At 40.6% G+C, this 19,639-nt stretch overlaps 1 non-coding gene across 1 annotated transcript; it reads right to left on the minus strand.

The window, feature by feature from the left end:
• Positions 1-9,746: 9,746 nt before the first annotated feature.
• Positions 9,747-9,837, minus strand: LOC143523681 (small nucleolar RNA SNORD88). The gene has a single exon (XR_013133428.1). It is a non-coding gene; the product is annotated as a small nucleolar RNA SNORD88 (small nucleolar RNA).
• Between the last annotated feature and the right edge of the window lie 9,802 nt (positions 9,838-19,639).

A 19,639-nucleotide genomic window follows, 5' to 3' on the forward strand; every position in this document is an offset into this window, starting at 1 on the left:
TCCTGGAAATGGCATCCAAACCATTTGTTGCAGCAACAACAACAAAAAAAGTAAAAGAAAAAAGTATTAAAAAAGTAAAAACTGCTTTGAAAGCCCTATACTACAAACAAAAAGCCCCTGCTGATCCTCTTGTACATTGCTATACCTGCACCCATTAACATTGTTTTTCTGCACCATGAAGAAACCACTATGAAACCAGAAGTTATATTTGAGATTTTTGATAGAGTATGTGTTAATATGTATTGTGCTTTTCAGGATCTCAAGTGCAAAGCACCAGGGCGTCCCCTGCTGACGACATGTCTGAAGGAGTAATTGGCAGAGGTTGGAATTGGTTTGCTGTTAACACTGCATTACACAACACAATGTTTTAAATCTAGTTCTCCATGTTGAATAATGTTTTGCTGTCTTCAGGCTGATTTGAACCAAAGTTGAGCTGATAGCCCTAAAAGTCCTAGTCAGTTTGTTTGGGTACTTCTGGTAAAGTGTGAGTGTGAGTGTCTTTTGTTTTATGGTGTCTGGTAGTTGAGTGCCTGTCATGCATTTATAGCAGTTAACACTTATTGGGACACTTGTAAAGCTGCATGGGGCAACAACTGTTGTAAAAAGCGCTATATAAATACATTTTGATTGATTGATTGATTGGTATTCCTCTCTAGATGAACTCAAACCAGGAACTCCCCGGAAGGATCCCTACTCGCAGCAGACTTTACGGCCCTTCTCCAAACCAGACCTCGCTCTCGCTCAGAGCTTCAGTCTGCTTAGTTCTGATGACTGGTAAGTCACACCTGCAAAATTCTGAAGCATTTGGCTAGGGCAGGTTAAACAGCAAGTCATTTATGGTGTTCTGCATATATGGTAAGTATGCATGTATTTAGTGAAGTTTTTTCCTCTTTGTCCCTTTTCTTGTAGCATTTTTTCTTGCAGTAGCCGATGGTTACAGTGTGTGTCTATGTCCAATATCTTTATACAGGGAGAAGAAAATTGAAGGGTTGATGTTAATCCGTAGATTGGCTCAGCATCACTCTGATGTGCTTGGCAGCAGGCGTCATGATGTCTGCATTGTTCTTATTCAAGAGGTAAGCCACTAGATTTGCTGACTGTGTATCGGTCTGAATTCTAAAATTGGCAGACACCATGAGCATGTACATATTACAGGTGATGTTGCTGACAAAGTCAAGTCAGAGTTAGCATAGCACTTTGAAATTCCTTTTTTATAAAAACATTTCTCATCTAATTGAAATTCAGATGGCATAGCTAACTGTAATTAGTGATTAAGGTATTTCCGCCTACATAACACATTGCAGTGGTGGATTATACTTATTACGATGGCGGTGGCAGTGTTGGATGTGGCTGAAACGAGCTGGAATGTCGTCTTTCCTGCAGGTGCTGCACCTGCGCTCTGCCGTGTCCCGCATGGCGGTGGTGTCCTTGAGGGAGTTGTACTCCAGCCTGCAGAAAGGGATGGACCAGGAAGTGGAGGCTACAGCTAAGGTCCTCCTCCACAAAGCAGCGGAGTCCAATGCCTTCATCAGGCAGGACGTGGACACAGCTCTGGACAGCATGGTGCAGAACTGCACCCCCATTCGGAGCATGAACGCCCTTCTCGCTGGAGGACTCTGGTCAGTTAGCCTGCAGTGAGCTTTAAACTGAGGCTTTCAGATAATTTTTACTTCTCCATTGTTCTTTCAAAATATTGCCCTGGCCTATATCAATCAGGGTGGCCGCGGGTCCTTAAAAAGTCTTAAATGGTATTAAGTTTAATTTTTGTCAAATAAGGCCTTGAAAAGTCTTATTTTGTCTTAAATTTTCAACCAAAATATCTTAAAATTGCGGAGCTAAATTTAGGGAGGAATAATTCCGTCAGCCATGTGTTGAAATTCGGGGGCGGATATCGGTAGATTCCAAATAAAATTAAATAAAATTCCAAATAAAATTAAAGCCAACTCGCAAGATCATACACGTTAAAATAAAGCACAAAAACTAATAATCAGTTAGTTTTTGTGCTTTATTTTAACGTGTATGTTCTTGCGAGTTGGTTTTAATTTTATTTGGAAAACAGTATTAAAAAGTCTTAAAATGTCTAAATTTTCACTTGGTCAAACCTGTAGACACCCTGTCAATATTTGTAGTTATTTATCCTCTTGTTTATTCTTTTTATTGTGTTCCATCTCTGCTCTGCTGATCCAAACTGCCCTTCACACCACTTAAAGAATAGGCTAGTTAGCTAGCTCACAGAGGACATGCAAACATTTTCTGTTTAAAAATTACAGATGTACAATAACTGGTGCAAACTAAGCCATCAAATAGAATATGATCATTTGGTTGTGCACTTAGATCATACATAAGGGTATTAAGTTTCTTTTTAGAAGCTAAAAGTTGTACTGTATACATTGATTGGATGGATTAATAGTTATTACCTTCTTTTTTTTGAATGCCCTAATTTCTTTCCTTCTGTTTTCCTCAAAAGTCATCTGAATGCTGCAGTAAGAAAGTGTGCTGCTCGGCACTTGGCTACTTTGGTAGAGAAGATTGGTGCAGAGCGAATTATTCCTGCAGTCTCCAAGTTGGCACAGGACTCTTCCCAAGAAACCAGGTTAGTACTGGGATCAGAACGAGGATTCTACAAGGCTTATTCAGTTTCCCAGATAGTAATAAATGGTCGGTGTGCTGTGAGTTACGGGTCTCTCACTCACGGTTCTCTCCTGTTTTGGGGTCTGTTCTTCGTCTCAGGCGCTTGGGCCGGCGTATGCTGCTGTTCCTGTCCTCCCACCATGACTTTGATAAGATGGTGGAAAAGTACATCCCTGCCAAAGACCTGGCAACCATCAGGGACACTGTCCACACTCTGAAATCCAAGGTAGCGATTCATGTTTGGATACATGATGAGGATTTTTTATCCCATTCAGCCACTATGCCCCATGTTTACTCACTAAACAAAGCTTATTCACAAAACTTTTAGGTGAAACAGACTGCAATAAAAAAAAACCATCTAAACTGTGATGGTAGACATATATTGTAAACAAATAATAAAGTACAGGGCAGTGCGTGGCACCACACATTGTATTTACAGTAAGGCATGCACAGTGTAGTCCCAGACCCAGTAGTTAAAGGACAGAGCATAGTTCAAAATAAACCGGCTTGAAACCTTTGGGATAGAATCAAAGTATGAAGCAATATGTGGACTTCAATATCATCACTCCATGTTTTGTGGTGATTTGTACGTGTGTATTCCCAGGAGAGGACAAAGTTGTCTAGGATTCCAAGATATAAGATGTGTCTCCCTCGTCTGGAGCAGCAAGAAGCTCCAGCCGCACAGGTGGAGCATCAGAACACGCAGCGAATGAAGCGCAGCCTTAGACACACGGTGAGGGACGTGAGCCCAGACGACGCGGCACCTCTGAAAGGTAACGGCTGACTTCGGCGAATGCTCCCCTCCTGTTTCTTGAGAACCTTACATTACCGCTTACCCGTGAACCTCTTTCCCATCAGACCTGCAGCTGAACAGTAGTCTTCCAGCACAGACTAAGACCGGTGTCATCCTGGATGATTTGCCCTCAAGCTCCAGAAACGCACGCACCCCCAGAAGTCCCGTCAAAAGTTTGAGTCCTCCGCTTCATCCCAGCCCCCCCACGGCTGTCCCTACTAAAAACATGCTGCCACGACGCAGACGAGGTACCAGACTGATCAGAGCACGTCCGTCCCTTTCAAACAGTTCTGATGAGTGTTGCCTGCTCTTCAGCACTTCATGTGTGATCACTGCACTTGCATGTAAATTGCTTTGCTGTTAACACTGCATTACACAACAATGTTTTAAATCTAGTTCACCACATTGAATAATGTTTTTCTGTCAGCCTTCAAGCTGATTTGACCAAAGTTGAGCTGGTAGCCCTAAAAGTCCTAGTCAGTTTGTTTGGGTTCTGGTATTCTTCTCTAGATGAACTCAAACCAGGACCTCCCAGGAAGGATCCCCACGAGCAGCAGACTTTACGGACCTTCTCCGATCCAGACCTCGCTCTCGCTCAGAGCTTCAGTCTGCTTAGCTCTGATGACTGGTAAGTCACACCTGCAAAATTCTGAAGCATTTGGCTAGGGCAGGTTAAACAGCAAGTCATTTATGGTGTTCTGCATATATGGTAAGTATGCATGTATTTAGTGAAGTTTTTTCCTCTTTGTCCATTTTCTTGTAGCATTTTTTTCTTTCAGTAGCCGATGGTTACAGTGTGTGTCTATGTTCAATATCTTCATACAGGGAGAAGAAAATTGAAGGGTTGATGTTCATCCGTAGATTGGCTCAGCATCACTCTGATGTGCTTGGCAGCAGGCGTCATGATGTCTGCATTGTTCTTATTCAAGAGGTAAGCCACTAGATTTGCTGACTGTGTATCGGTCTGAATTCTAAAATTGGAGGACACCATCAGCATGTACATATTACAGGTGATGTTGCTGACAAAGTCAAGTCAGCGTTAGCAAAGTACTTTGAAATTCATTTTTTATAAAAACATTTCTCATCTAATTGAAATTCAGATGGCATATCTAACTGTAATTAGTGATTAAGGTATTTCCGCCTACATAACACATTGCAGTGGAGGATTATACTTATTACGATGGCGGTGGCAGTGTTGGATGTGACTGAAACGAGCTGGAACGTTGTCTTTCCTGCAGGTGCAGAACCTGCGCTCTGCCGTGTCTCGCATGGCGGTGGTGTCCTTGAGGGAGTTGTACTCCAGCCTGCAGAAAGGGATGGACCAGGAAGTGGAGGCTACAGCTAAGGTCCTCCTTCACAAAGCAGCGGAGTCCAATGCCTTCATCAGGCAGGACGTGGACACAGCTCTGGACAGCATGGTGCAGAACTGCACCCCCATTCGGAGCATGAACGCCCTTCTCGCTGGAGGACTCTGGTCAGTTAGCCTGCAGTGAGCTTTAAACTGTGGCTTTCAGATAGCAACAACAGTCACAAGAAGCTAACAAAGCACTGATTTTGGCTGCTGTTTTTACTTTTCCATTGTTATTTCAAAATATTGCCCTGGCCTATATCAATATTTTTAGTTATTTATCCTGTTAAATATTATTTTTATTGCATTCCACCTCCTCTCTTCTGATCCAAACTGCCCTTCACACCGCTTAAAGAATAGGCTAGTTAGCTAGCTTACAGAGGACATGCAAACATTTTCTGTTTAAAAAATACAGATGTACACTAACTGGTGCAAACTAAGCCATCGAATAGAATATGATAATTTGATTGTGCACTTAGATCATACATATGGGTATTAAGTTTCTTTATAGAAGCTAAAAGTTGTAGGCCTACTGTATACATTGATTGGATGGATTAATAGTTATTACCTTCTTTTTTTGAATGCCCTAATTTTTTTCCTTCTGTTTTCCTCAAAAGTCATCTGAATGCTGCAGTAAGAAAGTGTACTGCTCTGCACTTGGCTACTTTGGTAGAGAAAATTGGCGCTGGCCGCTTATTGTCTGGGGCGAAAGACGTCATAGCGAGAATTATCCCTGCAGTCTCCAAGTTGGCACAGGACGCTTCCCAAGAAACCAGGTTAGTACTGGGATCAGAACGAGAATTCTACAAAGCTTATTCAGTTTCCCAGATACTAATCTTTTGCTGATTCTTTTAGTCTCCTAGTCTGATACGCTGAAGTCAGCAAATGCTGCTAAATTGTAGAGTAATAGAAGCACTATCGTGTTTTCTACACACAGATGGCCTTGTAAAATTGTGACCTGGTAAGATAAATGGTCGGTGTGCTGTGAGTTACGGGTCTCTCACTCACGGTTCTCTCCTGTTTTGGGGTCTGTTCTTCGTCTCAGGCGCTTGGGCCGGCGTATGCTGCTGTTCCTGTCCTCCCACCATGACTTTGATAAGATGGTGGAAAAGTGCATCCCTGCCAAAGACCTGGCAACCATCAGGAACACTGTCCTCACTCTGAAATCCAAGGTAGCGATTCATGTTTGGATACATGATGAGGATTTTTTTTTTATGCCATTCAGCCACTATGCCCCATGTTTACTCACTAAACAAAGCTTATTCACAAAACTTTTAGGTGAAACAGACTGCAATAAAAAAACCATCTAAACTGTGATGGTAGACATATATTGTAAACAAATAATAAAGTACAGGGCAGTGCGTGGCACCACACATTGTATTTACAGTAAGGCATGCACAGTGTAGTCCCAGACCCAGTAGTTAAAGGACAGAGCATGGTTCAAAATGAACCGGCTTGAAACCTTTGGGATAGAATCAAAGTATGAAGCAATATGTGGACTTCAATATCATCACTCCATGTTTTGTGGTGATTCGTACGTGTGTATTCCCAGGAGAGGACAAAGGTGTCTAGGAATGCGAAGATATAAGATGCGTCAGCCTCGTCTGGAGCAGCAAGAAGCTCCAGCCGCACAGGTGGAGCGTCAGAACACGCAACGAATGAAGCGTAGCCTTAGGCACACGGTCAGGGACGTGAGCCCAGACGACGCGGCACCTCTGAAAGGTAACGGCTGATTTCGGCGAACGCTCCCCTCTTGTATCTTGAGAACCTTACCTTACCGCTTACCCGTGAACTCTATCCCAGCTGTGGAGTCATGCGTACCTCCTCCTCAGTTTGCCAGCAGGTGAATATTTAAACAGTTAATCAAAACAACAACAACAAAAAAGTGCATCCTGATTGTAACTGCTTTGATGTTTGCAATTTTTGATGGTGTTGATGTTGGTTTGATTTGATTGCAGCCTTGTTCATTTTCTGTTTGGACACTATAACCCAATCCTTGTGTTTTCTCTCTTGTGTGTGTTCAGCAAAGACAGCAGCAGAGCACACATCCACAGCATTGCAGACAAGACAGAGTACGTCAAGCAGCTCAAGGCCCTGCTGGGTTCAAAAGACTTCAGCGAGCCCATCAAGGGCATTGATCAGCTGGTGGCCCACTGCGAGGACAACCCATATATGGTCGTGGGCAACATGTTCCTGGTAACACATTTGAACTGAATTGATTTTTAATGTTTTCAGCAGCTTTCAGAAGTGATCTGTATGGGGGGTCATACGTTGGAGAACATTAAATGCTGGCACATCTGAAGAAATGTCAAAAGCTCAGATGCTTCAGAGTAGAAAATATTACAACAATCAGTTTTAACTATTACAGTGGAGGGCAGTCGTGTCCATTGTTAGTGTGAGCTTGTTTTACAATGTATGTGAAGATTTCACCCAAGCGTATCCTTGAAATTGCATTAAACCAAAGAATCCAAGTGAATGACTTATGAAAAAATCAGTCGGTTGAAATGAAAGGGCTTGAAATCAAATCAGCTCCAGGGCTTAACGGCACTGATATGGTGAGTGCCTGATGAATGCATGGGCGGCTTGCTCTATACCTCTCTTCCTCTGCTACAGGTATTTGATGCTTTCAAAGCACGACTGCAAGGTTAACCTCTATGCCTTGGAGGCCTTACAGAAGATAATCACACTGCTCAGAGACAACCTGGTCCAAGTGGTCTACATCTTAGTCCCAGCTATAGTGGACAATCACCTCAATTCCAAGAATAACGCCATCTACATGGCAACAATAGCTGCCATTCAAGCTCTCATCAATAACCTTGGTGGGTTCTTTTCTCTCTTTACAAAACATCTTGAAGGACACATGCCACTGGGCTTTAGAAAAACAACAACAACAATGATTGTGTTCTGTTTTACCTTTGTATCTTTTGATGAAAGGTTGCTAGGTTGGGGAAAAGGTTCACACAAATCAGTAAAAGAATGTTCTTGCTCTTTGGCTAGATGTTTGTGGTGCAGATCAAATGGAAATCTCCTTTCATATTAAGGCACAGTCCAATATAAAGAAAAAAATATTTCTGTAAGACTGACAGGAGATCTTGCATTATCTGACAGCAGATAGTTAAATAATGGAGTTTACAGTGGATGTGCTTAGGCTCTTTTGTTCAATATACAGTGTCTAATCTTTTGTGGTTGTGTATACAGAAATATTCTACAAATCCAAATACATTATCAAAAAACAATTCTTTCAGAAAGTAATTCCACTGATATGCTAAGAGATGCCAGAGATAAAAAAAAGATAAAAGATATTTACCAGAAATACTATAATTCCTATATTAATTAATAATATTTATAATATTGATAATAATCATTCCAGAGAGTTACCATAGTTACCAAATACTGTCACTTTAGTTGAATTAAATCTTTCTAGGTTAAAAAAATGCTTCTGTAATAACCCAGTGCTGTCCAGGGTTGATTTATTTATCTTTGTTCCTTTTAAATATTCTTTTTATAGAGCTGGTTAGGGAACTCTACCCCTGCAAGCCACAACTGGTTGAGCAGAAGGTGCTTCCTCTGCTCTGGTACCTCCTGGGGACCTCCAGCAACAGTGGTACGGTCCACGGGAGGGGTAGAAGCGTGAGAGGGGCCACTGTCCACCTATGCCAAGCCCTTCATGCCCACATGGGTCCGGCGCTGCTGGACTGCGCTGCTTCCCAACCTTCCAATATCCGCAAGAGCCTAAGAGAGTTTGTGAAGAACCTCCCGATCAACTGAGAGCTGCAAGCCAGACCTCCAGACCAAAATAAAGCCCAACATGGATTCTACTTGAAGATGGAGATGTTTGTGTATTTCTTACTGTGCCTGCACTTTAAATGAAAGAGAGAGGAAGAAAGTCAAACGTTTTTAACATTTTGAATTAGCAGAAAGCTAAATCCTTAAACTCAGAAGGCCTTTTAAATAAGGAGCACAGATTTTAGCGAATCACATCAGGTTTAACATGCCTAGGAGCTCTGCTCTTTTTGCACTTTGAAATACTAACACATCATGATAACTGTTGTCATGGTGACTATAGATATATATTGTTCTATGATTGTTATTTTCTGTTGACATATCCTGAGGTAACTGTGCAGAATGTAATTTATCACATGCACAAGGAACAAGGATCTATAGTCTTTTTGTTGTTTGGTATGTGTAATGTGACTTTTCAATGAGGAGTCTTAAAAAATGAAAAAGCTACGACTCACAAAATTACTTTTGTATTCTATAGCCAGGGCTTAATTTGAGCCGGATCCTGCCGGAACAGGATCCAGGAACTCTTTCATTTTGAAGGGTGTGTTCCGGGAACTGTCTGCCTCGATCCAGTAACTTTCAAGCCTACTAATTATAAGTTATGAAGAAATCTGTATGCACTTCTGCACTTAAACACTTATAAAACACATGTAAATAATTTAAAAGTAATTTATATATACAAATTGGCTTGTTATTTTAACATTTGTGTGCCTAAGCGTTTTGTGATCTGGTGACATTGTGATTTTGTTTTGCGATCCGGTGACATTGTTGGCCTCTGACCCCTTGTCTCATGCCGCTGTTTGCGTTCTGGCATCGTTTGATTTTCAAAGTAAGCACTGTGTATAGCTAATAAGTGTAATGGCACAGTATTAACTTAACTCATTCTGTCAATAAAAGCTTGTTACTCCTATGATTGCAATTATATTTTTGTATGTGATAAAAACAATTGACAAACACATATAAAAACCAGAGGGCAGCAGATCATGTGAAAATATAATATTTGTGTAATTCTCAACTTTTGGCCATGACTGTAGACCAGGATAATGACACTACAGAATTTCTTCACAGAGCCTCAGCCATGGGAGTCAAGAGCACACCACCTGAAACAAAATTCAAGACAAAATGAGTCCCGCCTGTATATTTACAAAGTACGGTGATAAAGCTATTGAATCAGTTTCTTTAACATCCCCCCCCCCCATCAGACTCCACCATGTCAAGAGTAGAGGTGCACTTTTCTCGCCACAGACATTCAGAGCCCAGTGCAAAATCATCACAGGAGGAAACCTTCAGACTCCAGATTCAAGACTTAGTCAATCACGTACCTCATCCCCAGGATGCATGGACGATGTCCCCTGAAAGAGAAAACAATTGTCTTAGATTAACAGTCATGGCCTTTTATTCTGAATTGGTCTTATGCTTGTTTCCCGTGTTAGACATCTGTGACCACTGAATTCTGTAACCAGAGACCACCATGCATGTGTCGTCAAGAAATAAGGTAGGGTCAAATCCTGTTAACTGCACATGGGTACTCAATCGTTGATTGTAGTTTATAAGGAAATTAAAGCTCATTTCAAAATGAATTATTTATTTAGTGTGTATTTCTTGATTAAGATATGTGCTTGTATATATATTCTTAGATATTTGTTAATGACATATTTGGCATTCTTAGCGAGGAGCAAAGTAAATTTTTCATTGTATCTAAGGAAACCTGTTCCCTCTGTGCATGACAAACTCTGAATTTGAAAAGATTAGGTAGGCCTAAATGACATTTTCACGCATGCAGACAATTGTGTTTTACGTTGCATGAAAAAAATCTGTTGATTCTAAAGCTTTTGGTTAAACGTCAGCTTATTATTCATTTCTTATTTTCTACTAACAAATGCCTAGGGTGGTTCGTACGTTTGATAAACATTTCTTTTCTGACAAGAAGTAGCACTATCCAACTCCAATATTTATGAGTCTCTTGAACAGAAGTTGATGGTCACCAATACCGGTGCATCACCGGTTAAGGATGCCCTCGCCGGAATACCGAAAGGGTTCGCCCTGAAATATTAATAATCCCCTCAGTCTCTGCCATGTCATTAGTACACTGTAAAAAAAAACATTTTTTTTACAGATATTTACTGTAAATAAATACAGTATTTTTCTGTCTTTTTCATAATAAGAGAATATACCTGTAAAATACAGGAAAATGACTTTTTTTAAGAAAACTCCTTTAAATATACAGTCAAAGTCTGTAAATTTAAATTACAAGAATTTCTTGTTTTATAACAGGATTGTATATTTTTTTAAGGGTCTTGAGTTTTAATTTAGTAGTTATCAGTGTAAAAATACAGTTTTCAGTGTAAAAACACAGAACAATGCCTTTTGTAACTTCACAGTAATTTTCCATTTTCAAACAGTAAATTCATGGCATATTAAAATTGCATGTTATCAAAGAAATTATACTTAACCAAAAACAGCAGCCTAACATCTACATTTGACCAAAGCTGGAATTATAATGAATTAAGATTTGAAGTAAAATATTATGTTAAATTTCCCATTTCCAATTGTCTAAATATACATAATAACTCTGCTACCAAACCAGCTGTAAATTGAATCACATACACTAAGTACTGAACAACAGCCTTTTATTTGAAATGACATTTAAAGCAACAAGTTTAGAACGCAATACTGCTCCACTCTGCACAAGCAAGTGAATAAAATATTTGGTCCCTCAATCCTCAATCCCGGGCAATCAAGGGCTTTTCGTGAGAAGACGCAAAGATATAAGGCATTAGGAGATTTTTTTCAGAAAGGCCCATAAAAAAAAACTTTGCAATATATAGCAATAAGTTTGCAGAAGGGGGGGGGGGGGGTCAGAGAAAGAGAAGGAGAGAGAGAGAGAGAAGAGATCGACCCATCCTTACATTCATCCATCAGGAAACAGATCAGCAAACAGTTCTGTGTGGTGATTGGACAGAATCGTGGGTGCCTGGTCTGTTCAGCCAATGAATGCCGAGAATCACTAGTTTGAATTTGAGCGCCAGGTGCCTGGAGACGTTACGTTCCGTTATTCACGGAATCGCAGGTAAAGACGAGCCCGACTGAAGCACCGAAGCACAGAAACACCAGTTCACGCCAAGTGTCTGTGTTCAATATCAACTGAAGGTACGTCTTAGTTTTATTATTTTTTTCAAAAATCGCTGCTTTGCCGGGAGTGTTTAATTATTTTATTATGAGTAGCATTCTGACAAGTTGTTGTCTGACAGTTGTGTTATAGTAGTTTTGGTTTCCAACAGGTTTTAGCCAGTTTATTTTAATCTGTTCATGGCGTTTTTTACCACATTATTTAATGGTTGTTTATTTTCAAAATGCCCAATCTTAACGTCTTCACGTTCTCATGTTCGTCCTGGAATTACAAGAGGCTCGTATTTGTTAAGGTAATACAGGAGAACTGTTCAGTCAGACAGTTGTGAAACGAAGTAGTTTCAATTTCAAGCATTTTCAAGTACTTTAGCCTAAATTCAATCACTTTTCAAACCTGAAACACAAAGCAACATTAAAATTCATCAGGTAAATGTTTCTTCCCGTTTTTGAGGGGTCTTGCTTTATAACTACCAGGTTCTCGAGGTTGAAAAGATTTATATTAAATGGGATTCTAAAATATAAACAATAATGTGAACTAACAGCACTAGTTATCTTATATCATTCTCAGTTTATTGTGTAGTATGGACTGTAGCAGCACGTGCCAATTAAAAGGTTCAGATTAGGATTGCTTTGGAAAAATGTTTCTTTGTTTCATTTACACACCCAGTAGAAAATCAACAACTTGAAAAATTTAGCTACACTGAATATGCTTCTACAACGAGAACTTTTAATTGGCTAATACAAAGCACAAGGGCCAATCACAGAATCTAATACTTCAATAATCGTTACAGATCATAAAAGGGCTTACACACAGTTGTTTAAGGCATTTTCAACAGTAACAGTAAGATGGTAAGGGTGCTGAAATTATTTTAAGAATTGCACCTAGCTATATGAAATGATCACATCAAATATCTCATAGAACAACATCACTTCATTATCACTGTGCACTTGTGTTCAGTCCCAGTTCACTCACTGTTAGCTGTCACTACATAACAGTTTATCATTAACTTTATCAAAAAAGATGTCGTATTAGGACACATCCAGAAGGAAGAAAATTCCATAACTCCAGGTTTTGAACATTATGGCAGTTTCTCTCAATGATCTTGTTAGGCATCTGTCACATAGGGCTACGCCCCCTCTCCTACCTGTCACTCCAGTTTCCCTGTTCCTCGTGTCTGTAGTTCCTTGCCGGTTAGTCCCGCCCAGCTTGTCTGTTTCTATGGTTTCCCATTGTCTTCCACACCCTTGTCATCAGTGTTGTCACCTGGTCCTAGTCTAGTCCTGTGTATTTATAGTCCTTGTATTTCCCATGTCTGGTTATCGGTTGTTTTGTGCATTCATGTTCCTTGTGATCTCTAACGTTCGTAGTTTTCTGTTTCATGTCTCGTTGTTTTCCCCATGATCTCCGTGTGTTCCTGCCTGGTCCGTGAGTCCTCCTAGTTGTGTTTGTAATTCATGTCCGGATTGCCTGCCCGTTTTGACCCGCGCCTGTTACCTTGACCACGTCTTTGGAATTCCTTAGAATAAATCTCGCTCTCCTCGGCGTTTGTGTCCGCCTCCCTGTTCTGCCTCACACAGATCGTTACAGCATCATTAAACCAGTGCCCACTGCCGCATCTGTGAAAAGAGAAAATCAAATGTTTCTGTTTTAACCTGTAGGCTATATAGTAATTCTGGGACATTGTGTGCACTTTTTAATCAATTTAGAATGCATAACATTGTAACGTAAAATGCAAAACAATTCTGAAATCACAATAACCCCAAATATCAGACAGTTTTGTTTGACATCCAGGAAGATACGAGGCATGTTGGTCAGAATTGGGCCTGATTTTGGCAGCTGTGTATGGTTTTGACTCGTACCTACATTTTTACAGGGCTTGCAGCTGTAGAGTTCTTGCCCCATTATTCAGTTTCTAAAGTGAACCCATCCATTTCTGACCAGGCTTTTATTAGGGTTCACACACATAGTGTGTGAAACCTATTGTAATTGCTCGAATTTTTCTTCTTTTTTCTTATTATTATTTTTCTACTGATAAAACGCATACTGCAGCCTAGACCGTAAGGCCCAGAGACACCAAACTTGGCAGAATGGTGTAGTCTCTTTGGAGTTTGTGATTGCTTAAAGTGGAACAACTTTCAAAAGTGACTGCACATAAGCTCATCATGGGACCATTTAAAAGTCATACAAATGTTTGTATACATAACCAGAAAACAGCTGTTTATCAAGTTAAGTAGTGAAATAGTATTACTCATACTGGTGCCTTGATCTCGTGTGCACATACTAGTCTTGAAAGAGGAGTTAGCAAAGAACATAGTAGAGGTGAAACAAGTGTAGATAGGGTGATGTGTCTGAAGATAGAAGTAGAAGGTCTGACATTGAATGTTGAAGTTTTGGAAGGATCTAGATGAAGTGAAAGTATTCCCAGTGAGGAGAGAGTGGTGATTGTAACAGACCTATATGGACATGGTGAAGGAAACAGATGATGAGGAAGCAATGGGTAGGTTTGGTGTCAAGGAAAGGAACCAGGAAGGACAGATGGTGGTGGATTCTGCCAAGAGGATGGAAATGGCTGTAGTCAACACTTATTTCCAAAAAGGAACATAGGGTGACCTATGAGAGTGGAGGGAGGAGTACACAAGTAGACTACATTCTGTGTAGAAGACAAAACACGACAGAGATTGGAGACTATAAGATTGTGACAGGAGAGAGCGTGGCCAAACAGCATCGTATGGTGGTGTGTAGAATGATGTCAAAAAAACGTCAAACCAGAGAAGACCAAATGGTGGAAACTGAAGAAGGAAGGAATGTGGTAAAGAGTTAATAGAGGAGCTGTTAAAGGCGCTGGCTTAGACTTGTTAAGGATAGGAATTGTAATGTTTTAACAAGTGAGGAGAGTGTGATGAGAAGATGGAAGGAGTACTTTGAGGAGCTAATGAATGAAGAAAATGAAATGGAACAAAGAGTAGAGTTTGGAAAGTTTTGGAGGGGATGAAGAAGGGAAGGCAGATGGACCTGATGACATACCAGGAGAGATAGCAGTGAGGTCTTTGACTCAACTATTCAATGGTACGGTTGAGAGTGAGAAAATGCCAGAGGAATGGAGGAGAGGTGTGCTGGTACCCATTTTTAAGAACAAGGGTGATGTACAGAGTTGTAACAACTACAATGGAATTAAGTTGATGAGCCACACATTGAAGATCTGGGAGAGAGTTGTAGAAGCTAGACTTAGACAAGAGGGAACTATTTGTGAGCAGCAGGGTGTCATGCCAAGAAAGAGCACCACAGATGCCAACTTTGCTTTGAGGATGGACAAGTACCGGTAGGGTCAGAAAGAATTCCACTGAGTGCTGTCTGCTTTTAGAGCTTGTCAAAGCAAGCTATGAACAAAAGGGAAAGATCTGACTTATTTTTATATTCCCTCATTCCGTACATGGAAAAAACAATACCACACTGGCAAAGGGTACTGGTTTGCGTTATTTTTAAGGAGGCTGCCGGTCTAATTAATTTACATTTCAACACTTTAACATTGTTGGATATCCTGATATCGATGTGAAACACAATAAATTAAGATTCAAATACAGAAATGTAATGTCTCTCTGAACAGCAGCATGTTAATTTGTTTTGTTTTTTACTGTGTAATGAATCCAGAATAATTCCAAATATTTTGCAGGTTTATTCAACAATAGATGAAATCTAAAATTAGATAACACGTGTACAAGTAATAATAGTGCAAACATTTTGTGCAAGGCTGTGTTCTCTCAACATTTAGTAATAATAAATAATAATAAAACATAAGTAAATAATAGAAAAATAAGGTTAAAGAATAAAATACAAACAAAAGCTCTCGTTTCTGGTAATAGCACAAACTTTTTATAGCTAGAGCTCAGCATCACAAAAGCAACATAGCCAACATAAAAGCACAAAAACTTGCAGTTTTTTCTAAAAGTTAGGTATACTCTGTAAAATGCTGTTTGTCTGTACAACCTAAAAAAAGACATTAGAAGTATTTATTTAAAGTTGATTAAACACTTGGCCTGGCTGTGCTCATTTTAACTATGTTTATACTTTCGAGTAGGGTGACCAGATGTCCCGCTTTGTGCGGGACAGTCCCGCTATTTCATTACTTTTCACGTGTCCCGCAAATTGAGACATTGTCCCGCATTGTTATAGCCTGCCAGACACCGGTTTTGAAATGCGTGTTTTTTTTTTTTTATCAATGTCTGTGTGTGTGGGAAAAGCGGTGATGGCTGTCATCAGGGGCGGGGCGGGCTGAATGCAGGCGTAGGGCACGCCCACCAACACAAACCAGTGCAAATCAGGGGTGGGTTTCCCGAAATGTTCGTAGTGCTAAGTACTTCGTAACCTCGTATGAAACGTACGAGGTTAAGAAGTACTTAGCGCTACGAATGTTTCGGGAAACCCACACCAGGTCAGAACAGCACCTACATGCAGCTATGGAGGACAGGGAGGAAAACAGGACTCGATCTAAAAAACGAAAATGTAGCTATAACAGAGACTGGGAAACTATTTACCCCTGGGTGAAACCAGTGCAAGGTGACTCTTGTAAAGTTTTTTGTGACGTTTGTTTGAGTCATTTTTCCGTTTCACACGGAGGTGAATATGATGTGAAAAGACACAGACAATGCGAGACTTCCCAGTCTATGCATACGTTCCTGCTAAAACCCAAACTAGATTCAAGGGTAGATAAAGTAACAGCAGCTGAACTAGCGTTTACCACACTGTGAAACACTCCCTATCATACAGGTCAGAATTTATTTTTTTAATTTTTATTAAGTTTCATTTATTTATATATATAAACACATTATTATTTGCAGTTTTATGTGCTAAAGGGGCAGAATAGAGATGTTTAATTTATTATTTAAAAAAATAAATTACACACTATTTTATCTCGATGCATTGGTGTCCCACATTGTCCCACACAAACATAGTTTGTCCCACATCTGGTAAATTGGAATCTGGTCACCCTACTTTCGAGACTGACCGTAGCGCGCGACTCCGCACAACTCGCGTCACATTCTTTGCAATGTTGTCCATAAGATATGTGGTAGTTATAAAGAAACACCCCTCAAAAACGGGAAGGAACATTTACCTGACCAATTTTAATGTTGCTTTGTGTTTCAGGTTTGAAAAGTGCTGGAATTTAGGCTAAAGTACTTGAAAATGGTTGAAATTGAAACTACCTCGTTTCACAACTGTCTGACTAAACAGTTCTCCTGTATTACGTTAACAAATACGAGCCTCTTGTAATTCCAGGACGAAACATGAGAACGTGAAGACGTTAAGATTGGGCGTTTTGAAAAAAATAAACAACCATTAAATAATGTGATAAAAAACGCCATGAACAGATTAAAATAAACTGGTTAAAACACGTTAGAAACCAAAACTACTAAAACACAACTGTCAGACAACAACTTGTCGTCAGAATGCTACTCATAATAAAATAATTAAACACTCCCAGCAAAGCAGCGATTTTTGAAAAAAATAATAAAACTAAGACGTACCTTCAGTTGATATTGAACACAGACACTTGGCGTGATCTGGTGTTTCTGTGTTTCGGTGCTTCAGTCGGGCTCGTCTTTACCTGCGATTCCGTGAATAACGGAACGGAACGTCTCCAGGCACCTGGCGCTCAAATTCAAACTAGTGATTCTCGGCATTCATTGGCTGAACAGACCAGGCACCCACGATTCTGTCCAATCACCACACAGAACTGTTTGCTGATCTGTTTCCTGATGGATGAATGTATGGATGGGTCGATCTCTCTCTCTCTCTCTTTTTCTTCTTCCTCACATCCAACCTGTGGAGCATAACCACTGGCAACATTCAATGTCAGACCTTCTACTTCTATCTTCAGACACATCACCCTATCTACACGTGTTTCACCTCTACGATGTTCTTTGCTAACTCCTCTTTCAAGACTAGTATGTGCACACAAATCAAGGCACCAGTATGAGTAATACTATTTCACTACTTAACTTGATAAACAGCTATTTTTTCTGGTTATGTATACAAACATTTGTATGACTTTTAAATGGTCCCATGATGAGCTTATGTGCAGTCACTTTTGAAAGTTGTTCCACTTTAAGCAATCACAAACTCCAATAAAAGCCTGGTCAGAAATGGATGGGTTTACTTTAGAAACTGAATAATGGGGCAAGAACTCTACAACTGCAAGCCCTGTAAAAATGTCAAAAAAACCATACACAGCTGCCAAAATCAGGCCCAATTCTGACCAACATGCCTCGTATCTTCCTGGATGTCAAACAAAACTGTCTGATATTTAGGGTTATTGTGATTTCAGAATTGTTTTGCATTTTACGTTACAATGTTATGCATTCTAAATTGATTAAAAAGTGCACACGATGTCCCAGAATTACTACATGATCCGGACAATCCGGACATGAATTACAAACACAACTAGTAGGACTCTCGGACCAGGCAGGAACACACGGAGATCATGGGGAAAACAACGAGACATGAAACGGAAAACTACGAACGTTAAAGATCACAAGGAACATGAATGCACAAAACAACCGATAACCAGACATGGGAAATACAAGGACTATAAATACACAGGACTAGACTAGGACCAGGTGACAACACTGATGACAAGGGCGTGGAAGACAATGGGAAACCATAGAAACAGACAAGCTGGGCGGGACTAACGGGCAAGGAACTACAGACACAAGGAACAGGAAAACTGGAGTGACAGGTAGGAGAGGGGGCGTAGCCCTACGTGACAGATGCCTAACAAGATCATTGAGAGAAACTGCCATAATGTTCAAAACCTGGAGTTATGGAATTTTCTTCCTTCTGGATGTGTCCTAATACGACATCTTTTTTGATAAAGTTAATGATAAACTGTTATGTAGTGACAGCTAACAGTGAGTGAACTGGGACTGAACACAAGTGCACAGTGATAATGAAGTGATGTTGTTCTATGAGATATTTGATGTGATTGTTTCATATAGCTAGGTGCAATTCTTAAAATAATTTCAGCACCTTTACCATCTTACTGTTACTGTTGAAAATGCCTTAAACAACTGTGTGTAAGCCCTTTTATGATCTGTAACGATTATTGAAGTATTAGATTCTGTGATTGGCCCTTGTGCTTTGTATTAGCCAATTTAAAGTTCTCGTTGTAGAAGCATATTCAGTGTAGCTAAATTTTTCAAGTTGTTGATTTTCTACTGGGTTTCTAAATGAAACAAAGAAACATTTTTCCCAAGCAATCCTAATCTGAATCTTTTAATTGGCACGTGCTGCTACAGTACATACTTGTGACGCTGGCGTGCCGGAGGAAGGAGGAGACACGACGAGCGTCTTGGAGTGATACACAGAACGTTTATTAAACAAAAACACGCAAAGCCCAGCACAGATGGTGCAAGCACGCCGACGCGAATGCTTGCACGGGCATAAACTTTAGACAAAGACGAGCACAAGACACTGCGCGAACGCACATTAAATAGGTGATTAACACAGACCCTCGTGATCTCGAGACAAGGCACAGGTGAGACTACGAACACGCTCACAGACAACCCACACCCACAGAAGTACATATATGGACACAACGACACGCAGACAACGTAACGGCACGCCCACAGGGAAGGGTCCGGAGCTGTTCCGTAACAGAACCCCCCGCCAGGGGCTCGCTACTCCCGGAGCTTCCCGCGCAGCCGGATAGCCCCGAACCAACACCGACGGGCAGGTCCGGAGCCGCCGGGATCACGAGCCTCCGAGAGCCATCACCCCCGACGGCGGGAACCGCCGTGCGCAGCTCTAGAACACCCTCCCTGGGAAGACGGGAAAATACATTAAACAATGGCACGCTGACAAACACACACACTGGCACATGAAACACAAGAGGAACGAACGAGAAAAGGAAATTAGGGAGACACAGGGGAACAGACGAACATATAGGGACAGACAGCCA

The sequence above is a fragment of the Brachyhypopomus gauderio genome, chromosome 9, assembly GCF_052324685.1.
Source record: "Brachyhypopomus gauderio isolate BG-103 chromosome 9, BGAUD_0.2, whole genome shotgun sequence".
Lineage (NCBI taxonomy): Eukaryota > Metazoa > Chordata > Actinopteri > Gymnotiformes > Hypopomidae > Brachyhypopomus > Brachyhypopomus gauderio.